We start from the raw sequence: 14,758 nt of genomic DNA, 5'->3' as shown, positions 1-14,758 counted from the left end.
CTGGCAGAGCAAGACACGAGAGATGCGAGGGGCTTGGTTCGTCCAAGGGTGCACAGGGGGATCCCACCAGGCAGTGCTGCTTTTAGCAGCTGGGATCGTACCAGAGATGGGATGCGACAGTCGCCTCTGTTTGGCCACATCTCTTCCTGGATCCTGTTTTCAAACTGGGAAGAGTTATTAAACGATCACTTTAATCTCAAAATTAAGTTACAATTATAGAATGAAAAAGCATTTCCCCCCACTTCCCCATCTTCCTCCCCCGCCACTGATGGTCCTCATTAAGGGATGTCACTTTCCTGTAAACCAAGTGACATCCAGGACAATCTCAAGAGTGGATCCAGTTACTAAGCAGGCGTTTGCCGTCGCGAGGCTGGCTTTTGCATGCTTTGCGAGTTTTACTGAATATATTTAGTAACTCCAATTGTTTCTGGTAGTGCTTTTTTGTAAGCACTGTTGGGAATGCTTGTAAGTGTAGCTGCTCTGTTTTTAACATCCTTGCATCTCTAGCTCACGCCAGCAGTGGTGGAAATCGCTGAACTGGGATATCGCCTGGGATATTACTGGTTTGTCGACATGTCCAGAAACTCATATAAAATTCCTTTGGGATCAAGTCCACAAAATTATTTCAGTGAATCCTGGATGATAATTAACAAACACATTTTTTTCAGGCTGAATGAGAGGATTCATTTCAAGGGGTTTTGCAGGTTTTTTGCCTTTAAAGTATTTTTGCCCTTTATGCAAAGAACATTTTGAAACTAAAGCCCTGAGTTGAGGAAGCGCACCATTTCACTTTGAAAATTTTGGAGCGCGTCAGCTGTTTCGGAACTGCTTGTGCATTGACACAAGCATTTCAGCGGTACGAAAATGGACAGGCAAAACATTTTGATGCCGCAACTACATTTGTGCATGTGTGAAACACACTGGGAAGTCTTGAGGGAGCAGTTTCACTTTGTTGTACCCAAGCCTGGCCCCACTGGTTTGGAAGTCCAGCTTTGTGGACCCTCGGGTGAGTAGCTGCTGCCTTAGGGGGTGTTGATTGTGGAGAAAGCCCCGGTGTGGCAGGGGTAGGTGGGTAGCCTGAGTCTAAAAGGTCCCGAGTCCCACATCAGCAGCTGAAGAACAAGGTGGTCAAGCGTTAACTCTCTTCTGAAGATGCACCCAGTGCTCCTGGTGCAGAGATATTGGCTAAAAAAAGGGTGTTTGGTCACTTGTGACAGCACAGAGCTGCTCCGAGCCTCCCGCAAGGACATCAGCCCATGGAGAGTGAGGCCTCTGCTACCTGTGACTTTGATGAGCGGCACTGGTCTTCCCAAATAAACCCAGACCAGAATTAGAGATAGATTTTGCCTTCTGGAGAAGAGATTAATAGGTGTTGCCTCTTGCTGCTCTGTGTCTTGTCAAAGGAATATACCAATTAACAGACTTCAGCCGAAGATGCATCTGCTTGAGATTTCCTAAGGGAAATGTCACATTATGTCTCAAGGAAATGATGGTGGGAATTGCGGGAAATGCTCTACAAGTTGAAAAAGCGAGCAGCGTCAGCCTCTCCCCGGAGGCACTGCCCCTTCCCCTGCCGTTCACCACCCAGGGAAAACATAAAATCAGAGAAAGCCAACACCAGCCTGGCCGACCACTGCTGCAGTCTGGAAACATCAGCATGAAGGAACTGCTCCATTTCATCTACCTCTGCCCACTTCACTTATTTGATATTTTTTTCCTGCTCCTCAGATGGCTTCCTTTGCTGTCTTAATCACTCTGGAGAAGGTCGTTTTGGACATTACTTAAGAAAAGAATTTAATCTGACACAGGCCAGGACTGTGTAAATGAAATTTCTGTTTGAAAATGGCTGTTAGTGCTGTTTCCTGTCAGCTTCATTTTATCCCGTTACTTACTATTAGAAAACATAGCATAAGATGCTCCTCTTAGAAAATTCATTTGCTTTTTGTTTGCTTTTTGTTTGCTACCGTGTGTAGATCTTTAACACTGCAGCCCCTTTATTGTTTTACTCTATACGTTCGATTTCTCAACAGAAAGTTACCACTGAACCGCGCGTCGTTGACACCCGTGCGCAGCTCCTACTTAAAATGATTCATGTAGGAACCATGACAGGCCAGTCGGTGCCGCGCATGGTTGGGGTTGGGAGTGGGAAACTCCATTAAAGCCAGGTATCCATAAACCTTAGCTTTGAGTGTAATCATTAACGGCAGCATCAGCTTCCAGTTAACGGGCTAAAAAGCTCACCATCAGAGCAAGCAGTGGTGAGTGTCGCCTTCCAGCTGAGCCAGGAGCAGCAGCAGTCCCTCCTCCTCGGAAGAGCCCTGTCCTTCAGGATGCCGCTGGAGTTCCCTTTTTTTTTTCCCCTCCATCTTACAGAACAGCTTCATAATGATGCTTATAGGTAAACTTTAACTCATACGGTATTTCTCCACCAGCTGCTGTTTGCTAAAAGGGCTCAGGTTTAGACCTGCCTTAGGTAGATTTTTGTTCTTAAAATGCCCTTTCGGGTTTGGTAGAGAAAAATGCAGACTCATCATCTGGGAATTCACATTAATTTCTTGGGTGACCCTGGTACTGGGAGGGACAGTTGGGGTGCATAGGTGTTTGGTGCCAGTTGAGGTGACCTAGGCTGTCCTGCCTATTGGCGGTCCAGCACAGGGCCTGTGTCACTCCCTGGGAAGTCTCAGATATCCTAAACCACCTGTGAAGTGGCACTAGATGATTATGCTTAAGCCCCAGGTCCTTCCCAAAATGTGTGCACGTTCCTCGATGAGCCGAGTGTTTCAGTGCCTCTGATTCCTCTGAGATCACCCTGTTACTAGGGAGGAAGAAAAAAGTTAGATAGGGTTATTCTAGAAAAATTAGGTTCTTAATTACAAAATCAGAAGCACTCTCACTACACAAGAAAACAGAATTCAGTTCTTGGTGACATCCGGCTGTAAAGCTCGTCAGCAGTTGCTCTGATGCTCAGCTGGCGCTGAGGACTACCTCACCCTGTCTCAGAGACCACTGTGAAACTATCGTGTCTCCATTCCTTTGGTACAGATGGAGATCCCAGCTGCTCTCCAGACACACTGTACTCTCCTCTCGATCAAGATGAAAGCTGATCTCTCCTTCTTATCACACCGTTTATTCCTGCCTCTTCCCTGCACTGCTCTTCCCAGATTCACATCATCATCAGTTCCCTGTTGCTTGGAGCTGGCTTCCAAAGCCACAAGATAAGGACATCTTCTGGGGTTTCGGTCTGAAGTGAAGATGGCAGAAGAGGGAACACTTAGGAAAGATCACCTCTTTTGTGACATTCCCTGCTTTCACGAGTGTCTGCTTTAGATTGTACTATTTAATAGCATTCTAAAGCTGCGAACTAAACACCAAGATACCCGCTCTCATCTGCACGCGGCCAGGATGGTGTACCCTACCCTGCCATATGAAGCTTAACCTTGGATTTATAGCCTATAGACTAGAAGGACCCTTGGGTCTTCGGGTCCAGCTCCCCACCTCTGCTGGCAGTCAAAACAGATGGTTGGTCCAGCGGGCTCTGCACGTGTCTACCATATGGCGCAGGGTGGAGAGCTTTTTCAGCACCCAAGAGCAAACGGAAGAGTTTTAGTATTTGAGATCTTTAGGCCTGAACAGTACAAATCATACACTGGTCTGAGGCCATGCTTTCTTTGGGGAAAAAAAGGCTTTGAGTTGCTTCTGTTGAAGTTATCGATACCTGTGCATGCAAGGGTAAAGAGGGTTTTTGCAGGTTGAAGGCTTCCCCAAAGCGAGCGTGTATGTTCAGGAATGCCATGCAGCAGCTGCCTGTCCCGTCGAGATGTGGAGTGGTGGGACTTAGTGCCTCGCAGAAACATGGGTTGACATGCAGAAGGCGCACCGCCTGCTTGTACGTGTGCTTTGGTGGAAGCGGTGTGCCCTGAATCAGCCCTAGCAGGTGGGGGACAGCCCCTCCAGTGCCCTGGGAGGGTGGGTGGTCAGTTGTGGGGGGTGCATGAGGTGGTTGGACCTCTGCCCCCGGCGTGAGGGAGCTCCGGTCTCCAGCCTGGTCCCCAGCAGCATCCTCCCGCTGGGTGCGGTGGGATTTTAGCCGCAAAGAACTTCTTTTGTCTGTTAAGGGGAGCGCTTGCAAGGAGGGTGGATCAAAGGACCTTAGTAGCTCCAGATGAATTGCCACACACCTCGTTAATCAGCTAATAAAATGCCATGAATATCCTGCACTTGGAAAGCCAAGTGAGAGGCCTCACAGTCCCTTATACCATGAATTTCCTAATTTCCCATGTTGTCCTCGTTTAACCTTGCTGTGCAGTGGCTTTTCTTTTTTTTAACTACAGTATTTATAGAGTGAATATTAGTGTCATCCTTTCTTCAGCAGTTGGTAGCATCCTCAGAAACAACAATCAAGTGCAAATCAAAAAACAGAGATCCATATATTTTGGAGTTTATTTTACAAACGTATTTGAAATGGCTAGAGAAGAAAACACAATTAATAAGGAAGCAGGGAGTGGAAGCTGTGTTCTTTTATCTGAATATTTGTTTTGGCAGTGATCTCGAGTTCTCTGAAACACTGGCTTAATTGTCTCTCAAGTTTGCCAACTGTAATTTTCTCTCCTATTATTAGAAATAAGGGCATTTTTTGATTCACTCAAGGAGATTTATTTTCATAGCAAATGCATTATGTGGATCCTGTTAATGTAGAAGTCTAACTTTTTGTTAACAACTTGCGTTTAACTTTATTTTATGGACCCCAGCTTTGAGATTTAACTGTAAGGAGCATTAATGCATCCTGAATCAGACCATGTGTGAGGGGCTGTTTCCTGCCAAGCGATCCCCTCTGTGGACCCATACACAGCCCCGTCCGCGTGTAGGGCTTTAAAAGAAGGAAGTGTAGTCAGACCCTTCTCTGACCACGAACATTGTCCTGTGGTGGAGCAAAAGCTACGTCTCTTGCACAGGTAACTTCTGTATCCAATAATAAGCTCCTGGCTCAAACTGTTTAAGTGCTTGGGCTTAATTTTTAGCAGCCCTGTGTACCTTACGGTTGTGCATTAGACTTTTAAAAGTGAATTCTAAAAGCAAGGAAGGAAAGCATTTGTTTCACTTTTGATATGGAACCAATAATTTTATTTTTTTTTTTTTCTTTTCTCTAGATTAGCTGACATAGAACTTTTTCCATAGTGGAACATTCACATTACTTCAGATATTAAGACGACAACCAATTAAGACTAAAACACCAACTGATTAAGACTAAAACACACTAGTGATAAAATTATGAATGTTGGCGAGATGATTGCCTTTGCAGAAAGATTTCCTGTGAGTAATAACTCTTCTGCCGACATTTCATGTAGAATGTGAAATAAGAAATCTGCAATGCCTGCCAGAGAGGACAGCTTTGCTGTACAGTTTGGACTCTTGAAAAACTGAAGGAGTCATTAGAACTGGCAAATTTTGCAAAGTATTTATGTTTGTGTACAAATATTCACAAATCAACACATGAGGTAACATCCATGTGTGCTTTATCCAGCTTTTTTTGAGATCCTTCAAAGGAGAAGGCTTCTTCCTCTGTTCCTCAAGACCTGTTCTGCGTTTGACTGCCGTGTTTCCGTGTATGGGAGGGCTATTTCTTATAAATGTTCCTTATCCATCAGAAAAGAAAACACTCAATTTTGTAATAGGATAGAGAATCCAGTCTTTAAAACCACCTTTCAGTTTATACTGTTTGTTTTTCTGGCAATTCCCTATGACCATTTTGCTTTAATAATTTCAACATGTTCCCTTTTCTTTTTCCTTCCATTTTTTCCGATACCGTTACCTGCTTAGAAGCAAAATGTAAACTCTCTTTAGTGTTTTTTTATCCCCACATAGAGGCATTTGCAAGACCGAAATCAGAGTAACTGGTATCTTTTGCAAGACTAGCATTCTCCTTAAAAGAAAAAAAGACTATGAATCAAATTATCAAATTTGTCGTTATCTGGTTGTTATAAGTTTTAAACAGCCCTTTGTAATGAGATTTCCATATTTATAGTGATCTCATGGACTGAAATTTTTCCTGGGGACTTTGTAATTGTATGCTTTGTAACATTAGGCGCTCTAACTTAATAGCAAAGGACAAATTTTGTTAAACTCTGGTGAAATTTTGTAGTACATATCAGTAATGTGGTGAGGGAAGAGAGAGAAATGGCGAGCTTTACAGCTTTTAAATATTGCATTTGGAATCCAGAAAAACAATTAAAACTTAATGAAACAACAAGTGTGGGAGTGTTCCAACGGATAGATTGGGTGTCAGTTGCATAATCATATTACTGCTGCTCAGTAGTTTACTGTATTTCAGTAAAGAAGCTGTTTGTAATAGTCTGTGCACAGGTTCCTCGCCCATGGCAAATACTAAGTAATTCAATTCAGTTAAAATTGCAGGGAAAATACGATACTTTAAGTCGTATTACTTTGCGTTTATCTAGGTCTAAGCGTACGTATGAAGAAGTTACCGCACATCAGCTGACACACGGTAACTTGTTAACTCGTGTAATGAACTGTGTGCTCGAGCCCTTAATTCTGCCTAGGAAGGGAAACCCTACAAAAATTAAAAAACTTTAAATACGTTAAATTACTCGGTCATTTTGCTTCATTTTAGCAAGGGGTAGAATACTTTACATTTAACCTGAAAGTAGGTTTTATGGACTTTAACATTCTTTCTGGATCCGCGTAAACCATCAAAAATGTACTTTTCAGTTTATAGAGGGTATTGGAGCCAGCCATTCCAACTTTTCAGTAACAACAGAGTTGAATTTTTATTATTTTTTTTTTAAATAGTTTGCCAAAGAAAAAGTGGTTTCTGTCATCCTGAAACTATTTGGAAATTTGGGATGATTGGCCGAATAGGTTTGGATGGAAAAAGGTTTCATGCTAATGTGGTAATTGTTCTGCTTTTACCAATTACCCTGTGATGGAAGCGCTCACAGATGATAATGAAGAATGGGTTCGAGGCCAAGAGGACTTGAAGCCACATCAATCATCTCCTAAGACAGTAATGTGATCTGCAAAGTAAAGGGTATTTTGGGGTATATTACTCCTTATCTCTTCTTTTGATCTTGTTCCTTTAAAACATTAAAATAAAAGACTTACATATTTGTTGAGCCCGAGGAATAAAGGGCGAGAGTGCCAACGTGCTGGTGGTTACGAGCACTTGCCCTGGATCCAGACCTGGCCCAGATGCTTATTTACGTACTTATATCTGCTTGTAGCTTCTAACAGCTTAGCACCTTGCTGCCACCACAGCTGCTGCCTTCCCCTTCCTGTGCTGATAGAAAACATGACCAGGGAAAAGCCATTTCAGTGCAAATTTAAATACTTTCTTTGACTTGTAGTAAAACTGTGGGTTGCTTTCCTTTTTAACGTCAATGAGAAAAATTTGAAGTATGTTTTTTTAAAAAAAAAACATCCTAAATTTTATTTTCCTCCTGTTGAATCGTGGAAGTAAAAGACAAGCAAGCAGGTACTCCCACGGTTGCAGTTCAGATCCATTCTGCCACCAAAGCTGGTATCCCCAAGTGGGTCCAGGTGAGGTCATCTCTTTCATCTGAAATGTATGGCCACCCTGCCCTTCTGGTATGGCACCGCTTGCCGCTCCCTCGGGATGGGTAGACTACCTAAGCTGCCAAGTGGGATGGGTACCCTGTGTAGCAAATCTAGTATTGCGATAGGCTTTTGAAACGGAACTGTGAAAGTAAATTCTAGAGACTTAGAGGAATAGAGGAGAAACGCTGATGGCAATACCGGCACTCTGCTCTGTGTCCGTTTAACACCTCCGCTCCACGCCGTCTCCTTGTTTGCGTGCTTAGTCTGGCCAGTAAGAGCTTGAACCCAGTGGTGTGATCGCATCTTTGCACGTGGTTGGAGAGATCATCTCTGGTAGACCTTGACTTTTAACTTGCCTGAAAAAGCAGTGTAATGAATTCATTTACTAGAAGCTGGAAAACCTTATATGAGAGGTAGGGAGCAAATTTTCAGTGAGGATGTCCATGTTTTTATGTCCCATGAAAGGATACAGTGGGATGCCTGTAACTTGACGTGTTTAAAGCAGGGTTGGCTTTCCAGCTGCCACAAATTTGAAATGTGCTTTCTGTAGCACTTCTTTTCCTTTAACTACTATGAAAAGTTAAAAATTCAAACCTTCAAGAGAAAATACATTTTTAACTGTGTTTTATTTTGATAAATTAAACCATTTTGAAACAGGCAAGTCATAATAATTTTTAAGCTTTTACTTGATTACTGTATAATTGTAGAACATTTTCATTTATCAGGTAATCTCTTTCTAATGGGCAAGCTTTCCAGTGAAAATACGTTATCTGTACATGGGAACATGCTCCCATAGTACCTGTAGCCCAGAAATAGAGTAGATGAACGTTATGAACCTATTAAAATTCAAAACCTCTGATGAAAGGGTTTTTTTCAAATAATTTATTTTTGTAGAACCCGGTTTTCAAAGTATGAGTTCCAGAAGGATAAAATGGTTTTCATTGTTCAGTGTTGGTATATGGCATTAAAAGAATGCATGACATTTTAAAGAGAACAACAGGTTCCTTTTAAAAATACTATTTAATTCAGGAATAACACTGTCCAGTGAAAGATCACGAGAACAGTAGCAAAGCGCATACTAATGCTGACTTGAATTTATAGACTGTGTATTTTATCCTCCTTCCTAATAAACACAGAACGGACTGAGAAGAGATACCGGTTGTATTTTATATTGCGTAGACTCTGAGATTACAAGCTGCTGTAGAAAATGTGCTTTTTTTAAAAAGAATATCCCACTAAAATCAGGGGATATTTGTAGCATAAGGCAACCTGTAGTAACCCGTACCCACGACTGTCATCAGCGTAAAGTGCGGCTTTCTGAATACCAAAGAGGACTCTGAAAAGTGCTTTTGGAGAAAGCCAGCCTCCTGCTTGCTTTTTTTTTTTTTGTTCCCCAGCCTTTGGGGAAGGGGAAGCCTTGCACAGTTCAGTCGTGGGTGGTTGCCGCCTGGGAAGCAGAAGAGAAATCTTCAAATATCAAAACTAAAACATTTGGAAAAAAAAAAATAAAAAAAAATTGGAGCACATCTTTTAAAGTCTCATTCAGTTTTTCCTGGCCTACGTGGTATCTGAAGTGCCTTTTGTTTGTCTTTTGCTGAAAAAAAAGTGACACTGCTACTTACCATGTGTCATATGTCTAGAAGGGTGTTTTGCATGGTGGGAGGGAAAAGGTCACCATCTCCAGCCATCCTCATGCTCTGAGGTGCCCCCTTGGAGGGGACCCTGACTGTCATCGAGAACCTTCTGCCAAATACTGCAGGACACTGAGAAAAGGTCTTGAGAAAATGGAGGGATTTTTCAAGAAAAATGTGACTTTTCTGAGCTTTTCCATTTACAAAATCTATGCCTTTGGGCTAATGCAACTCATCTTTTGGAGGTTTTGTTTTGGATTGTTTTTTTCCCATGGGGTGTGAATGTAACTACTCCTGTTCTGGGGATTGCAACCCAGTTCCAGTAGGGATGCTGGGTTTCTAGCTTTCCAGCAACCCTAGCTGCAAGAGTTCATGGGATTTTTTTTTTTCTCTCTCTGTTCAGACGGGAGTAGCAATGGCATCAGGGAAGAGCTCTGGCCTGCTCAGTTTGGGGAGGGTAATTTTGGCAAGTTTGCAGAGTCAGGGGAAGGCTGCAGAGCACCGAGGTGCTGTGTGCTCCATCCCAAGGTGCCTCCCTGCTGAGGGGCTTTCAAGTAGATGAATTCTGCAGGGGAACCAAATTGCTCTATTAATAGTAGGACGCCTACAAAAAAATCCCTCAGAGTGCATCAGCCAACATGTCCAGCGCAATCCTAGAAAGCTAGAAAGCACAGCAGTGACAAGTTTAAGTGGGATGAAAAACAGAGTCGCAGCTCAGCTTTAACCTGGAGAGACCACTTCAGTGGGCTGGCACTCAGTGTGCTCTTGGGGAAGGTCCCTCTCTGCTTTTCTCTTTCTGCTTGAAACTTGCATATTTTGTGTTTTGACTCTAGCAAATGCCACTGTGAAGGCCCACCACTAAGAACTCACGTGTTATTAATGACATGCCAGCCTTTGAGGTGGCAAAACGCTTGTGTGACAGAGAAGGGGAAGAACAGCGGACTGTGGTGGATCTCGTCTTTCCTGAAGGAAAAATCTCTTCTTTCCTGAAGGAAAAAAAGCACAGGTGACGCCTCCGACAGAAGCCGCTGCATCTGTGGTGTCCTTCTGCCCTCAACACCGCCTCTCCAGCTGGAAATGATACCGACCACGAAATGCCTCTCGGCGCGGCGAATGTAGGACTTCCCTCTTTGGGTATTTCTGTGCAGAAGAGGCTGCATGTGCGGCTGCCCCAGATGTGGAGGCAGCTCTCGTTGTGCCGAGAGAGCCCTTTGAACGCCCAGCCCCGCGGCAGCGACAGAGCACGCCGCCAGCCCCGGCCTCGCCGCCCTGCAAGGTGCCTCCACTGCGATGCCGGGGCTGGGAGCAATTAAGCAATTCTGCTGAGTGTTTAAAGCAGTTAAAAACAAACACGCCGGAGAAAAAAATAAATACACGTCCAAAACCCCACAATTACAAAGATGTTCCCACTCCTCCTTGCTTTCCTGTTTAAATACTGATAGGTTATCTGTTTGGGGGGGTGGAAGAAGAAGAGCAAGGGTGAGGAGCGAACGGCGCAAATTACTCCCGAGTTCAAGACTTAGAAGAAATCTAAGCTTTTCATACCATCTTTTTCTTACAGTGTCCTTCCTCCCAGAAAAACACCAGGAGTATAAAAAAAAGTTGTTGTCAACAAGAACTATATTTTGTTAGAGGGCCATGGAGCAGAGCAAGGCAAATTACTTGCAACATGTTTTTCTTTGGACAGTGTTTCTTCTTTTGCAAAATGCCTGCAGAGTTGAAGCTTTTGGGTTTATGTTTTAGAAAGCAGCGTCTTACAGGCCTCAAGCATGGTCTTGCCTTTATTGCAGTGTTGCTTTATTTTGTTCCCAAGTTCTGATGAAAAATACTGAGATGCATGTAACTTTTTTTTTTAAAACCTCGTACTAGTCCTGCTGCATTGCAAAAGCTGCCTTTGTTCAGTCCAGTGGGTTACTGAGCCCCTTCAGCATAATCAGGATGAATGGTGGATGCCTTTTGGTCTCCTTGTCTTCTTGGCAGACAACTGCAAAGTTGGGCGGGAAAAATTCTGTTCCTATGATGTTATTGGGGGGAGTAGGAAGCTGGGATTGGGGGGCGGCGTATTTTGGTTTTGGGTGTTTTTACTATGGTCCAACGCTGCACCCACACCACGTACCAGGTGCCTGGAGACCTCGGGCAGCCACCGTGATAGTGGGCTGTTATTATCAGTCTCACAAATTATAATATTTATGAATTTTGTGCAGTGCAGTGGCATATAAATACTGCAGTCTTAAATAAAACGAATCCTTCCAAGTCTTAGATGTGCACCTGAAGGGCCTCCCTAGACTTAGCAGCTCCCTTCATATTTTGATGGAGTTTTGATTTTTCCTCATGGGTTTAGAAGAGTGACGCTATTCTGTAGAAGGCAGAAGAAAAGCCAGGGCAGGCTTTCTGGAGAGTGTCGCAGGGGACGCTTCACAGCACCACACGCATTGCTAAACCAAGTTGAAACACATTCCATGGACACTGGAGTCCATGGAAAGTCCACGGAAATACTAGTCCATGGAAAGTGGGTGAATTTTGTCTTGAGCAAAAAGCCCAAGTCTCCTGTAGAGGCAGGATTGAAGTGCTTCAGGTGGTGGATCTCCAACGTGCGGTCTGACCTCCCTGCAATAAACCCACAGGGATGCTGTGTCAGGGAGGGGGTCACTCCTGGAGGCTTTTAGAGCTTGCTGCAGCAAAGTAACGAGGAAACGTCTTTGACTCGAGCAGCAGCAGCACAGAGGATTTTAGGGAGGTTAACCTCACCTTGATCAATATCTGAAGTATTTCTGTATATTGTGAGATATATGTATCTAAGGCCTATTATACTGTTAGAAAGTTATTAAATAATACATTTTCCAGATAGTGAATGCATTGAGAAAAGGGTCAGAATCCACCTTGTATGCTGTAATGATGCTCATTAAAAGTGAAAAAATATGCTCTTGCTGGCACTGTTGTAAATGCAGGCTAGCTGTAACAATTTGTTACAATTAAGCAAAAGTTAGATGGCTTGCTTATGTATTATTTTTGCATCCCTGCACCAATTCTTACTAAAATCATACCTCGCCTTCTTGTGCCCTATGCACTTTCCTTCATTTGTGGTTACAGCAGTATCTGCTGTGCAGGAGAATAAAAAAATCATCTTTCTTTGCAATGTTTCATGCGTTAAATAGCAGAAGTTACCGAGAAGGCTCAGAACTTGTCTAGCAAGTGGCATTAAGCTCCGGCCTTTTTCCTCCCCGCAAGCTCTTGGTACCCAAGGCGAGTTGTTGGTTTTTACTTCATTGCATCTGTGGCTTTTTCCTTCTCTCTCATTTTTGGATCTCATCAACACTAATGGTGAACAGGAGGATAAACTGGATTTGTTACCTCATTAGTGCTTATGAATTTTAAATTGACTGTCGCAACTTTCTGAAGCAGACAATAAAGTATTTCTCAGGTGCATTGCATTTTAATAACAGGAGGAAAGAAGGATGAGCTTGAGTTTAGCTGTCATGTATTGCTGAATGCTTTGTTTCAGCTGCTTGCAACCATGGCGGCCCTTTTATTTAATTCTGTAGTAACTGTAAAATGCTGTCAGTGGATGGTTGGTTTTTTTTCATTCCCCTAAAACAGAGGGAGCCTGTTTTAGAAGCTCGTAACATACACCTTTGGGATTCCATTTTCATTAGGATGCTGAACAGTCCTAGATTTACATCTCTCTCTGCAGATTGCAATTATCTGTTTTTTAATGACTCTTTTTATATTAAAGAAAAATAATGGAAATCTTCCAGTACTGTTAAAATATTTCTAATCTTCCTTAACTTGTAGGAAGATAGCAGCAGAAATCAGTGAAGGGTGAGAGAAAAAAAAATGGAGCATCCAAATAAGCTTTCCTGGCTAAAGAAATGCATAAAAAAAAAAGTTTTCACCACCCAGGTGCAGAAAGGACCACAGGATGTTCATTCTTGGTAATGGGAATGTAGCACGCCAATAACAGTCCTTTCTTGTCCTCAAAAAGCGACTGAAGTCAAAAAGGCTTGCTTGGAAGTGATGGATATTTAGGATCTGCAACATGAGAAGTGTGCTTTTTCATTAGAGGGTTCATACTGCAAACAGTACAGAATGGGGACTGTCTTTTCAATTGATATTTGTTTAATGCTGCTCAGGTTTTATTTTATTTATTTTATTAAGTTATTGAGGGAGGGAGGAGGTTTGTTATCTTCGACATCAGAGCTTTTACCCTTTGGTGCTGCCATCCTGCAGAGGTCACCCTCCACTGAGGACAGGCTGGTCTTAGTTCCTCCCTTAGTTCTTAGGCTCTTTTATGAGTCCCGAGTATTTAAGCACGGGCCTTTTCAGTTCAGCTTGAAGGCAAATAATCACTTACTTGATAGGACAAATTTCGAGGAGAGGGGAGCTAGAAAGCAAAGGCTAGTCACGACTGTTCAATGATATTCACAGCAACCCCTTTTGCCGTGCAGATGGAGAACTGGATGGAGAACAGGGAAGTATTTCATGGAAATGTTTGCAGAAAGAAACATGTCATGTTTTAAAGATGAATTAGTCCTGTGGTTTAAACCTTTTTAACCAATTCCACAGAGGATATGCTGAAAACTGCTGTCACCAACAGCCTGGTTTTATGCCTTGCATCCTCAGGATTTCACCCAGCAGCTGTATGCAGCTCTCTTTCCAATAACAGCCTCATTTTTCGTTCCCAGCGGAGTTTAATATCACTCTGTCTCCAGAAGTGAAGGGTGATATATTTTTTTTTTAAAGCTGGTTAATCTTATATACGAATGTAAAGCTACTTCACCAATAAAAAACGTACCAATACCTGGTGTTTGCTTGCGCTGCTGAAGCAGGGCAGAGCCAAAGGCGACGCTGCATGCCTACGTCAGGAGCGACGTACGCATCGATGCTAGATTCAGCCTCTCCTTACTCTTGACTGCGCTGCCATAAGGAAGGTGAAAAGAAGGGCAGCAGAGACAGGGATGCTCGGAAGGGCTCGAAGTGTGTCATGTGCTTACGATTTCTCTAGCAGCGGCCTGCTGGAAGGGTCTGCCCGGGCGTGCGGCGTAGGTGACGGAGCTGGTTTGGGTCAGTATTCATTAATGTGTTATTGCCTTTGCCAGTCTTAGCAGGGAGGACTCCTTATGCGATAGTCTTCAAGTGCTTCTCCAAGGACAGCTTAAGGGAAGAGAGTGGGGAAAAGTTTAGCTGCCTCCCAAAATTCAGTATCATAGGGGTAAAATATTTACTTTGTCTCGTGCGTTTTATATTTTGGAGTTCAACTCCATTGCACAGAGACTCATTAATTTTAATCTCATTAGATGACATACTCATAAATCATCTCCCCTATCTACGGTCCCTTCCTTTTCCTAATCTTTAGTGTTAGAAATTCCTAAAATATCATCAAAGTGTTATTTTCTGGGTCTTTCATGTTATCAGGGTTTTGTTCAATGACAATAATAAGTAGTCATTTTATTAAATTGAATTCATCTTTCCCTGCACAAGTTAATAAGAATGACCATGCTAAATTTATTATGTGAAATCCATATCTTGAAATTAGGAACTAGCAAGAACATGATGCA

At 43.0% G+C, this 14,758-nt stretch overlaps 1 protein-coding gene across 3 annotated transcripts in view; it reads left to right on the top strand.

Annotated features, from left to right (window-relative positions):
• ARHGAP6 (Rho GTPase activating protein 6) overlaps nucleotides 1-14,758 on the top strand; it is a 343,144-nt gene that overhangs the window by 75,763 nt on the left and 252,623 nt on the right. The window contains exon 1 of one of the 3 annotated variants that reach the window (XM_063341601.1): nucleotides 14,239-14,264. The exons of the other annotated variants lie outside the window; for them this stretch is intronic. The gene's annotated coding sequence lies outside the window, so the exon portion shown is untranslated. Of the gene's footprint in view, nucleotides 1-14,238; nucleotides 14,265-14,758 lie in introns of those variants that run through there. 3 annotated transcript variants of the gene reach the window in all.

The sequence above is a fragment of the Chroicocephalus ridibundus genome, chromosome 1, assembly GCF_963924245.1.
Source record: "Chroicocephalus ridibundus chromosome 1, bChrRid1.1, whole genome shotgun sequence".
Classification (NCBI taxonomy): Eukaryota; Metazoa; Chordata; class Aves; order Charadriiformes; family Laridae; genus Chroicocephalus; species Chroicocephalus ridibundus.
Note: the sequence above shows the minus strand (reverse complement) of the source record. Positions and strands in the feature narration are given on the sequence as shown.